Genomic DNA, 12,921 nt, shown 5'->3' with positions numbered 1-12,921 from the left:
CCTGGTGTCAGGCAAGCCAGAGGGAGGCCCCACCTAGGGCAGCTACAGACACAAAGCACAGAGGCTTATTATACCTGTGTGCTCAACCCACTGGTTCTGACAGTGCAGACAGGCACTGCAGCTGCGAAGTAGGAAACAGCTCTTTCCTCCACACAGGAACCAGCACCACTCCCCTGCAATCTGCAACCTCACTCCAGGGCCTGACAAGCTCCAGAGACTAGAGCTTCTGGGCACTAGAGGGAGCCACATACAAATATGAAACATCAAAGGAACCTGGTTCAGACCAAAATCTCACAAACACCAGAAAAAAGGCCAAATGAAACTGAACTCACCAATCTTCCTGAAAGAGAGTTCAAAATAAAAATCATAAACATTCTTATGGAGGTACAGAAAAATATTCAAGAAGTCAGGGATGAATTTAGGATGGAGATTCAATCATAAAGAAATTCCATATCTGAAATGAAATATACAATGGAGGGATTTAAAAGCAGATTAGATGCAGTAGAAGAGACAGTAAATGGAATAGAAATTAAAGAAGAGGAATACAAAGAAGCTGAGGTACAGAGAGACAAAAGGATCTCTAAGAATGAAAGAATATTGAGAGAACTGTGTGACCAATCCAAATGGAACAATATTTGCATTATAGGGGTACCAGAAGAAGAAGAGAGAGTAAAAGGGGTAGAAAGTGCCTTTAAGGAGGTAATTGCTTCCCCCCAATCTGGGGAAGAAGATAGTATCTCAGGACATGGAAGTGCACATATCTCCCAAAACAAGGGATGAAGGACAACAACCCCAAGACGTATAATAATTGAAATGGGAAAGATCAAGGATAAGGACAGACTTTTAAAAGCAGCTAGAGAGAGAAAAAAGATCACATACAAAGGAAAACCCATCATGCTATCATCAGTCTTCTCAACAGAAACCTGAAAGGCTAGAAGGGAGTGGCATGATATATTTAATGCAATGAAACAGAATGGCCTTGAACCAAGAATACTCTATCTGGCAACATTCTAATTTAAATTTGAAGGAGGGATTGAACAGTTCCCAGATAAGCAAAAGTTGAGGGAATTTACCTCCCACAAATCACCTCTACAGAGTATTTTAAAGGGACTTCTCTAGATGGAAGTATTCTTAAGGCTCAATAGCTGTCACCAGGGGAATAAAACCACAGCAAATAAAGTAGAACAGTTAATTACTAAGCACATGCAAAATCAAATCAACTAACCCCCAAAGTCAATCAAGGGATAGACAAAGAGTACATAATCTGTTACCTTATATATAAAGAATAGAGGAGAAAGAAAAAAGGAGAAAACGAAAAACCTTTAGGGTGTGTTTGTAATAGCATACTAAGTGAGTTAAATTAGACTATTAGGTAGTAAGGGAATTACCCCTGAACCTTTGGTAACCACAAATCTAAAGCCTGCCATGGCACTAAGTACATATCTGTCAATAAACACCCTAAATGTAAATGGTCTGAATGCACCAATCAAAAGACATAGAGACACTGAATGGATAAAAAAAGAAGTCCCATCTATATGCTGCCTACAAGAGACTCACTTTAAACCCAAAGACATACACAGACTGAAAATAAACGGAGGGAAAAAGATACTTCATGAAATTAATAGGGAGAAAAAATCAGGAGTTGCAGTACTTGTATCAGACAAAATAGACTTCAAAACAAAGAAAGGAACAAGAGACAAAGAAGGACATTACATAATGATAAAGGAGTCAGTTGAACAAGAGGATATAACTATTATAAATATCTATGCACCCAACACAGGAGCACCTACATGTGTGAAACAAATACTAACAGAATTAAAGGGGGAAATAGATTGCAATTCATTCATTTTAGGAGACTTCAACATACCACTAACTCTAAAGGACAGATCAACAAGACAGAAAATAAGTAAGGAGCCAGAGACACAAAACAATGTATTAGAACACATGGACCTAATGGACATTTACACCACGCTACATCCAATAGCAACAGGATACACATTATTCTCAAGTGTACATGGAATATTTTCAAGAATAGATCATATAGTAGGCCACAAAAAGAGCCAGTAAATTTAAAATGATTGAAATTGTACCAACCAGCTTCTGAGATCACAAATATATGAAACTATAAATAAAATACACAAAGAAAATGAAAAAGCCCAAAAACACATGGAGGCTTAATAATATGTTCCTAAATAATCAATGGATAAATGACCAAATAAAAACTGAGATCAGGCAATATATGAAGACAAATGACAACAATAATTCAACACCACAAAATCTGTGGGATGCAGCAAAGGTCATGCTAAGAGGGAGGTATATTGCAATACAAGCCTAGCTCAGGAAAGAAGAACAATCCCAAATGAACAGTCTACACTCACAATTAATGAAACTAGGAAAAGAAGAACAAATGTGACCCAAAGTCAGTAGAACAAGGGACATAATAAGGTCAGAGAAAAAATAAATAAAATTGAGAAGAATAAAACAATAGAAAAAAATCAATGAAACCAAGAGCTGGTTCTTTGAGAAAGTAAACAAAGTAGATAAAGCCCTAGCCAGATGTATCAAGAAAAAAAGAGAATCTACACACATAAACAGAATCAAAAATGAGAAAGGAAAAATTACGGACACCACAAAATTACAAAGAATTATGGGTGAATACTATGAAAACTTATATGCTAACAAACTGGACAACCTACAAGAAATGGAAAACTTTCTAGAAAAATACAGCCTTCCAAGGCTGACCCAGGAAGAAAAAGAAAATCTGAATAGACACATTACCAGCAAGGAAATTGAAATGGTAATCCAAAAACTACCTAAGAACAAATCACCTGGACCAGATGGTTTCACTGCTGAAATTTATCGAACATGCAGTGAAGACCTAATACCCATCCTCCTTAAAGTTTTCTAAAGAGTAGAAGAGGAGGGAATACTCCCAAACTCATTCTACAAGGCCAGCATCACTCTAATACCAAAACCAGGCAAAGACACCACAAAAAAAGAAAATTACAGACCAATATCCCTGATGAACATAGATGCAAAAATACTCAACAAAATATTAGCAAACCGAATTCAGAAACATCAAAAAGATCATCCATTATGATCAAGTAGGGTTTATTTGAGGGATGCAAGGATGGTACAATACTAGAAGATCCATCAACATCATCCACCACATGAAGAAAAAGGAAAAAAATACAAGTGATCATCTCCATGGATGCTGAAAAGCATTTGACAAAATTCAACATCCATTCATGATAAAAACTCTCAACAAAACGGGTATAGAGGACAAGTACCTCAACATAATAAAGGCCACATATGACAAACCCACAGCCAACATCATACTTAACAGCAAGAAGCTGAAGGTCTTTCCTTTAGATTGGGAAAAAGACAAGGATGCCCACTCTCTCCACTTTTATTCAACATATTTCTGCAGGTCCTCACCACAGCAATCAGACAGCAGAAGGAAATAAAGGGCATCCAGATTGGTAAGGAAGAAATTAAATTGTTCCTGTTTGAAGATGACATATTGTACATAAAAAACCTTAAAGAATCCACTCCAAAACTACTATATGTAATATCTGAATTCAGCAAGGTTGCAGGCTACAAAATTAATACACAGAAATCTGTTGCACTCCTTTACACTCACAATGAACTAGCAGAAATAGAAACCAGAAAAACAATTCCATTCACAACTGCCTCAAAAAGAATAGAATACATAGAAATCTAACCCAGGAAGTGAAAGACCTACACTCTGAAAACTACAAGACACTCATGAGAGAAATTAAAGAAAATACCAATAAATGGAAACACATCCCGTGCTCATGGATAGGAAGAATTAATATGGTCTGTCAAAATGGTCATCCTGCTTAAAGCAATCTACAGATTCAATGCAATCCCTATCAAAATACCAATAGCATTCTTCAACAAACTAGAGCAAATAGTTCTAAAAGTCATATGGAATCACAAAAGACCCCAAATAGCCAAAGCAATCATGAGAAGGAAGAATAAAGCTGGGGGGATTATACTTCCTGACTTTAAGCTCTACTACGAAGCCACAGTAATCAAGATAATTTGGTACTGGAACAAGAACAGACTCACAGACCAATGGAACAGACTAGAGAGCCCAGATATAAACCCAAGCATATATGGTTAATTAATATACAATAAAGGAGCCATGGATATACAATTGGGAAAGGACAGTCTCTTCAACAACTGGTGTTGGCAAAACCGGACAGCTATATGCAAGAGAATGAAACTGGATTATTGTCTAACCCTATACACAAAAATAAACTCAAAATGGATCAAAGACCTGAATGTAAGTCAGGGAACCATAAAACTCTTAGAAGAAAACATAGGCAAAAATCTCGTGAATATAAACATGAGCAACTTTTTCCTGAATGCATGTCCTTGGGCAAGGGAAAGAAAAGCAAAAATGAACAAAAGGCACTACATTATGCTAAAAAGCTTATGTATAGCAAGCAACACCATCGACAGAACAAAAAGGCATCCTACAGTATGGGAGAATATATTTATAAATGACATATCTAACAAGGAGTTAGCATCCAAAATATATAAATAACTCACATGCCTCAACACCCCAAAAGCAAATAATCCGATTAAAAAATGGATGGAGGATATGAACAGATACTTTTCCAAAGAAGAAATTCAGATGGTCAACAGGCACATAAAAAGATGCTCCACATTGCTAATTATCAGGGAAATGCAAATTAAAACCACAGTGAGATATCTCCTCACACCAGTTAGGACGACCAACACAGAAAAGACTAGGAACAACAAATGCTGGTGAGGATGAGGAAAAAGGGGAACCCTCCTACACTGTTGGTGGAATGTAAACTAGTTCAACCATTGTGGAAAGCAGTATGGAGGTTCCTCAAAAAACTAAAAATAGAAATACCATTTGACCCAGGAATTCCACTCCTAGAAATTTACCCTAAGAATGCAGGAGCCCAGTCTCAAAAAGACAAATGCACCCCTATGTTTATTGCAGCACTATTTACAATAGCTATGAAATGGAAGCAACCTAAGTGCCTATCAGTAGATGAATGGATAAAGAAGATGTGGTACATATATGCAATGGAGTATTATTCAGCTGTAAGAAGAAAACATATCCTACCATTTGCAACAACATGGATGGAGCTATAGGGTATTATGCTCAGTGAAATAAGCCAGGTGGAGAAAGACAAGTACCAAATGATTTCACTCATCTATGGAGCATAAGAACAAAGCAAAAACTGAAGGAACAAAACAGCAGCAGATTCACAGAAGCCACGAATGGACTAACAATTGCCAAAGGGAAAGGGACTGGGGAGGGTGGGTGGGAAGGGAGTGATAAGGGGAATAAGGGGCATTATGATTAGCATACATGATGTAGGGGGGGCACGGGGAAGGCAGTATAGCACAGAGAAGACAAGTAGTGATTCCATTGCATCTTACTATGCTGATGGACAGTGATTGTAATGGGGCATGTGGTGGGGACTTTAAAATGGTGAAATCTAGTAATCACAGTGTTGCTCATGTGATTGTATATTAATGATAACAAAAAAAATGAAGGCAGAATAAAGAAGTTTCCAGCCAAAAAAAAATGTACTGAGTAATATTTACATTTCTAAAACATATTCATGTATTTTATATATACACATCAAAATTCATCAACCTGCAAAGTAACATTTGTGCATTTTACTGTAAGTAACTTAATAATAAAAATAGGTTAGATTTAGTTTACACTAAAAAGATTTTTAAAAATATACTTAAGTTTAATATATGTTTTCTCCTTATGAAAACATTTTTCCAGTGTTCTTTTAAAAAATTGTTTTCTACACTATTTTCAACTTTTTGAGCATCTATTGGTTATGTGAAATGGCTTGAGGCCAGATGCACTTTTAAAACTGGACTGCCATGATTTATTCATAGATAATTCTCTCAAAGCTTTGAATGTGAACAAACCAAAAAACCTATGTGAAAGGATTTACTGAGGTAAAAGGAGCAAGTAATGTGATTTTAAAATTGGGGACAAAAATACAATTGGGTGAAGTGTTGGGATAAAGTTTTTATTGCGAAGTTAATATGAACTGTAATTTTCATGTATGTGAGTGAACTTTTTCATTATTATGCTTTTTCCATTTCTATGGTATTTTCATTTTATTTAGAATGATCTAAATAAGATTTAAAATTTATTAAATTAAAGTCTAGCAAAGCATGAATAAGGATATAGCTACAGACCTTTAAACTTCTCTTTAGTATATCTTGATTGTCTGAAAATTCTTTTTTATCTAGAGGCTCTACTTTGGATGGCTTAATGTGAGTTAGATACACGAGTTCTTTATCACAGAGGAAAAAATTGCATCCTCCTTTCCAATTCTTGTTATGAGATGTTGGCCATAAAGGTGCATACACCAAAATGTGTATTCATTTGGTCAGATTTACTTTCTTTGTAAATAAGAGTAAACCGAACCCATTTTTCTAATATCTCATAATAACAGTTCTTCAAATCTGTATTTTAAAACTGGCTTCTCCAACAAACTGTGATAATGGAAAAGGGAAAGTAACACTGACATTTATTTTGTGCCAATTATTTTCATAGTATTTTACATTTAATTATTACAACTTTGAAGGGTAAATGTTTTGGTATCTGCACTGTCAGAGGGTAAACAGCAGAGAGGTTTTCATAACTTGCCCACTATCATAGCTTTGGTAAATTGCCAAACCAAAATGGCAGTGAGACTCGAGGTTTTTCTGGTCCCAAACCTTTAAGGACAGGTGCCACATCTTCAAAATGTTGTAGCAATGAAATCGCCTTTAATATCTGGGACATGGGATATGTTTAATCAATGTTTATTTCACTGAAATCACCTATCTCCACTTTCCTATGTCAGCATCCATGTAATTTCTTCTTAAAGTCATTCTCATAGAGACAGTACTCTGAGTTAAAGAAGAGTATTTTATTATTTACTATTATTTTGAGTGGCTATTATTTTGCTCACTTTCAAGTGATTTCCCCAATGGGAGTGTATAGATGGAATCCATATAAATCCAGTTCAATATGAGCAAAAGTTCGGACAAACTAAAACACAAATATGTTGCATCACATGAAGGAATAATTTCTTCTCCTTTCATAATTTTACTTTTGGAACATAGATTTGAACCAAATTAGGTGAATAAATTTGAGTTCCACAAGTGAGAGATATATTGTGCATACTTTTACAATTATTCTGTCTGTTTTACCCATGATTCACTGTACTGGGGTTGATGACCTTCAAATAAATAGATTGATATTTGCTTAAACACACAGCCAAATGTTTTATCATAAAGAATTCTGGTATCTCAGTATAGATTACTTAGTTTTTGTTTCCTTGAAAACAATGTTAAAGAGAAATGAAAATATAACCCATTTATATGTTCATTTTCAACTATATTTAATCTCGTTTGCTGTTTTTAAAAATCCACATATACTGGGTACAGTACTAAGTACTGCAACTATTTCACTTAATTCTCCATGAAGCCTGTGAGGTGAGTCCTTTACTCCATTTTATCCAGGAGGAAAAGGAGGCTTATATATGTGCCTACACTGAAGGTTCACAGATCTGTTATTGGCTAACTGGCAGCCCGGAATTTGAACCCAGGTCTAGCTGGTCCAAGTCCTAGTGTCTTTCTCTAGACATTTTAGCATAGTATAACAGGAGAGATACTCATGAATATTCCATTTGTGCATAAAATACAAAAGTAATCTAACTAAAGTTGACATTGTGAGCTTAGTTTTAATTATCCAGCACAATGACATTGTAATTAAATGTAAATTTTGTTAAGCAAAATGCAGACGGACTTCTTCATAATTTATGGACCGAAATTGAGAATCAGACTTCAGCAAAATCATTTTCACTAGAATAAAACAATATTTCTGTTTTACATTCTGCAATGATATATCTTTGCCATGAGTGTGCCTTTTGTTATACAAAAATAAAACCAATAAAAACCGATTAGAAGAGATTTTTTGTAAGCCCACGAGATATTTTCTGATTTAGAAAGTTTAATCATTTCAAAATGTATCTCTTGGAGGATTTTTATCTTGTACTACATTCTTTTTACATTTGTGTATTTCAAATAAAAAGTTTTCTGAGGTGGTGGACTCAGGGACAAAGAATTTTTTTGATATACTTTGAGGCCACAACTTACTTTAGACATCTTGTCCATGACATTACAAGGCCACTACTGCTTCCTCCAGATCACTAAAGCTACAAAGAACATGTCAATGAAGCAGAAAACAAATATTTCCTTTTACTACAAAGAATAAAATAAAGCAAGGTGAACCGGACTCCTCATGTTGGTCCAGGTCTCGTAAGGCAAGTGTTCGAGGTGAGCTGGCCTAGCAGAGTGAGATTTGTCTGTCAAAAACTAGTTTCCCCATGGATACAACTGGATAAATAATAATAAAATAAAATAAAATGGAAATCATCAGTAAGGATATGGCACATGTATGGGACGGCAGTATTAATGAACTGAGAGCCTTTGCAATTTAGTGGGTAATACTCACTAAGACTTGATCTCCCCCAGTGTACCATAGTTAGTAAGTGGCAAGACCATCCACCTGTTACACAGCCCACAAATAGGGTGTCTTCCTTTCCTTGCACCTCTCTTAACTCCACTGTCAGTATCTGAACCCAAACCACCTACAATAGTTACCCCTTTTTTCTTCCCTCCCTCCCTCTTGTTCTACTTCCTTCTTTTCTCATTTCTTTCCCTCCCTCTCTCCTCCCTGTCTCCTCTCACCCTTTTCAGAATGCTTCCTAATCTGAATTTTCCTATTAAGAAATTAAGATCTGAATGCTGGGTATGTTCATTGCTGCTGGGATGTTCTCAGTGGACAGAGTTAGGAAATACATGTTTGGACACACACACACACACATACATACATGTTTATATTTACTTACTTGCTCAATCCTAGTATATACATAAAGTATTTCAGAATTTCTATTAAATTTGTTTTATTAAAAACAAATTTATAAACTACAGTACAATATTTGTGTGTAGCATGTATTTGTGCTATAGGATATTATCAAAATTATTTAAGTTAATTATTTTCTTTTCTACCTCCTTCAGTATGATTATATCATTTGTTTGTAACATAGCTAAATATATTACTTTTGTAATCCATTTTGGGTTCTCTACATCCTGGTTAGTTTTATATATTTGTGATTTGATGTATGTCCCAAAAGACAGTGCTATACAGAAAAGTATACTCAGAGAAATATTATTTCTTTCACATTTCATTTCCATTCCTACCTATGTTATGTTGGTAAGCAATCTCAGTAGTTTCTAGCTTATTCTTCTGATTTTTTTTGAAGATCCACATTTAGTGGATAAATCTGTATTTTCTCACTCCTCTTTTTTCCTCATATAAAGGATAGGATGCTATAGATACACTTTTACATTTCATTTCCCCCCTGAATGTAAAAATGACTTTTTATTAAAAAATACAAAACAAATTATGTGTAGGCATGCACAATGACAGTGGTATGCCATTATATATTGCCAATTGAAACTAGTAGCTTATGGTTACAGTGAATTTCTTAAACAGCTAGTTTTTTCTTCATTTTCTTCAACTGACTTCTCTGAAATTATTAGTGAGAAACAATGCCTCCTCTCATAATCATTAATAATGGTGAAGCACTGTTCTAGGAATTAGAACATATCAACCCTGATTTCACCCATTTGACCCATTCCAGCGTCCTTCTCTTTAACATCCACTAAACCAGTTCTTACAACCTTAGTTGAATCAATGATTCTTTTCTCCATTATATTAATAAACTCTCCTAGCAAAGCATCAAACTTCTGAAGACATTAGCATAATTTTCTCTACTATCAATAATCCTTCAACATCTACATTCTTAGCCATGATCACTGTAAGAATTTTGGGTGTCCTTTTAATAATTTTTATATCAACTTTTTATTTTCACTAGCTGGTATTAGTGAGTCTAGAGTGGGGTGCACTGAAACAGTACATAACCCCCACCCAGAGCGACGCCTTCTTGAAGAGCAGCTCATGCAGCACGGAGGGCATCTGTGACTCTCTTTCATTCACTTCAGCACCACTTGTCCCACCAACCTTCAGCACAGCCACTCCATCTGAAAGTTTCACTAGTTGTCCATTCAGTTTTTTCTTTCCATATTCAGTAGTTATGACACCTAACTGCTCACTAATTTCTTCAGCATGTTTTTCAATTTGAACCTGTTATCTTTTCCCTTCAATGGCATGGCTTTATTTTTGGTCACAATGACCTGTCCAACTCTTCCTAAGACACGAGGCTGAGCACCATCAAGATTTAGGGTCAACATCTCTTCTCCAAACACTGAACCACCGGTAGCAATAGCTATGTCCTTAAGTGAGTTTTTATTTATTGGAACCAGAGCCTGGAGCTTTGCTATAATTTGAAGACCAACTTTTAGCTTATTCAAAATGAGTGTATTTAGATATTCTCTGGTAACATCTTCAGCAATTATTACCAAGGACTGATAATGAGTATTGACAATTTCAATAGCAGGTATAATGGACTAGAAACTGGACATTTTCTTTTCACTCAATAGAACATAGGCCTCCAGAAATTCACATTTCTACCCTTTTGATGTTTACAAAGTATGTAAAAATATAACCTTAATTGAACTTTAACTTAATGATTTAGTAATTTCTAGTTCACCATTCAGTTTTTCCATTAATCACATCTTCCAGTCTTTTTCAATGCATCGGAAATGATAATGTTAATTTCTTTGTCCATTTGCAGAAATCATCAACCTGAGCATTTTCTTGGGAGGCTGGCACAGGTTTACACTGTTACTTCAGTTCAGCAATTATAACATCTATAGCTAACATTGTACCTCTCCTGTTTTCCACTGGATTAGCACTTTTGATGATTTCCAAGCCATCTTTGACAATATAGTACACCAGTACAGTACAGTGTGGTTAATTGGCAGCCTTTTTCATTTACATTATTGGCAATATCTTGAACAAATATAGCCCCAGCATTTATATATTGAACCTTTAAGTCAATTGACTATGCAATGGTCAAAGCATTTTTGCTAACCTCAGAACTTCACAATCACTATTCTTCCTAAAGCTGCTCCCTAGTAATGACTCTGGCATTAGTTAAAAAGTCTACTACACCTTGAAGCATTAAGGCTCAGGCATCTGTGCCAAATTTGACATCTTTGGCATAAGCCTGAGCGAGCTGAGGAACCAGTGCCCTGAACCCTGGCCTCAGCTGCTGCAGGCTGCAAGTCATAGAAGCTTTTCTGCAAGGAGGCATCCAGCAAAATGAGGGAGGAAGTGCATGCCACCCACAGCAGTGAACCCATGTACCCTCTTTCTACTGCTCCCTCTGCACCTTGGCACTGTCTGTGCGACTGCTTCCATCCGCTTCCCAATGGCCCAGGCTCAGCAACCTGCATGCACTGTGCCTTTTCTTTTTAACTTGCAATATATCTTGGAAATTACTTCATATTGGTTCATAGAGGTCTTCCTCATTCATTTCACACTTACTACTGTACTATGGGGCTGTATCATTCTTTATTCATCCACTTTACTGGGTCTGGGCATTTAGTTTGTTTCCAATATTACTGGATCAGAAGATAAGCACATATACAACTTTGTTTATGTGTTGTCAAATCTCCTACCATAAGGATTGTGCCAGTTTGCTTTACAGTTACAGTATATGAGAGTCCCTGTTTTCCCACAGCCTTCAAGAGGATGCGTTGTCATACTTTCAAATTTTTGCCCATCTGATAGGGAAGAAATGACATTTTTATAACCTGTATTTCTCTAATTGTGTTTGAACTTTTAAAAAAACTGTATACTTAAGGGTCATTTTAATCTTTCTGTGTGTATGTCAGAATGTCTACCCAGGCTTTTTTCTTTTTCTTTTTGGCAATGGGAATTTGATCCCTTATTCTTCACTTTTAAGAGTTCTTTTTATATTAGGGATATTAGCCTTTTGTGTTATATATTGCAAATATTTTCTCCCAATTTATCAATCGTCTGTATTATTGTTTGTTATTGTTCAGGTTGTTTTTTTTAACTTTCAAGTAGTCAAAGTTATCAATGTTTTATTTTATCTGAACTTTGAAAAATAAGAAGTATTTTTCTACACTGAAGGTAAGGAGAAATTTTATCCCTATTTTCTTCTAGTTCTTGTGTATTTCATTTTTTAATATTGAAAATCCTGATCCAATTGGAGTTTATTCTGGTGGGAGAAATGTATCAGATATTATTTTTTTCAATATAGCTATCTGGTTGTTCTATAACCATTAATTCGAAAGTACATCTTTGTCCTAGTGATGCCCCAAAGATATAACCTTTATCATATAATAAATTTCCTTAGGTACTTAGATCTATTTCTGGGTTTTCCATTCTGTTCCCCTGCTATCATTGTCTATTCATGTACCAATACCCACACTATACTAATTACAGATACTTTAAAGTCTTTATACCTTCATATCGTATAGGGCTAATACCCTCTCATAGATTTACAGTGTTTTCCTGTTCTTTTTGCATGTTTGTTTTTCCATATGAACGTCATTATCAACTTATAGCATAAAAGAGCATGCCAGTATTTTGATTAGAATTGAGTTGAGTTTATAAATTGATATGGGGAGAACTAACATCTTTGTAATGTTGAGTAGTCTAACACAGGAAGAGGTATGTCATTCCACTTGTTCAAATCTACTTTTGGGTCTTTCAGGTATGTGTTAAAGTTTTTCTTATCAAGGTATCACACATTCCTTCTTAAGTTAACTCCGAAATATTTAGTCATCTTTGTTGCAGTTATTAAAGGGTTTTCTCTACCCATCCACATCTACTTAAGAAACTCTCTGACATCACTTATCCTCTTTCAACTCTTTCTGTACACTGGACCCATC

The 12,921-nt window shown here is 35.5% G+C and overlaps 1 protein-coding gene and 1 pseudogene across 7 annotated transcripts in view; both read right to left on the bottom strand.

Annotated features, from left to right (window-relative positions):
- Positions 1–12,921, bottom strand: part of GRIA4 (glutamate ionotropic receptor AMPA type subunit 4) — a 413,780-nt gene that overhangs the window by 294,282 nt on the left and 106,577 nt on the right. The window lies entirely within an intron of this gene.
- On the bottom strand, positions 9,784–11,567 carry LOC130680505 (60 kDa heat shock protein, mitochondrial-like; annotated as a pseudogene).

The sequence above is a fragment of the Manis pentadactyla genome, chromosome 13 (assembly GCF_030020395.1).
Source record: "Manis pentadactyla isolate mManPen7 chromosome 13, mManPen7.hap1, whole genome shotgun sequence".
NCBI lineage: Eukaryota > Metazoa > Chordata > Mammalia > Pholidota > Manidae > Manis > Manis pentadactyla.
This window is presented reverse-complemented; position numbering and strand designations above follow the sequence as displayed.